The following is a 448-nucleotide window of genomic DNA, read 5'->3' on the forward strand; positions in this document are numbered from 1 at the left end:
AAGTGCCCCCTATCTATATACTCTTATACTACTCACCATCCATCCTGAAATATTGAAAGCATTTGCGAGTATGAATAGCCAAACAGCGAACCTTTCCATAACACACGAAAAGCCTAATCTCACACGTGTGGAACGTGAAGCGTTAAACTTACTTAAGAAAGACGATAGCATTGTTATTAAAAAGAGTGACAAAGGTTCATGTTGTGTTAAGGAGTGCTCCATGTCTCTTTATATCAGAAACTCATAATTTTGTAAGCAACTCTACGAATAAAAGATACCCGATCCAGGAACATCTAACGCGTGAACTTTCGAATGTAATATATTTAATTTCATGCAAGAAATGTCCCAAACAATATGTAAGAGAAACTAAGAATAATTTACGAACTCGTTTTAATGCTCATAGGTCAGATATCAAATTAAAGAAAGACAAGCCTGTTTCTAATCATTT

This window comes from Lottia gigantea, assembly GCF_000327385.1.
Source record: "Lottia gigantea unplaced genomic scaffold LOTGIsca_32, whole genome shotgun sequence".
Classification (NCBI taxonomy): Eukaryota; Metazoa; Mollusca; class Gastropoda; family Lottiidae; genus Lottia; species Lottia gigantea.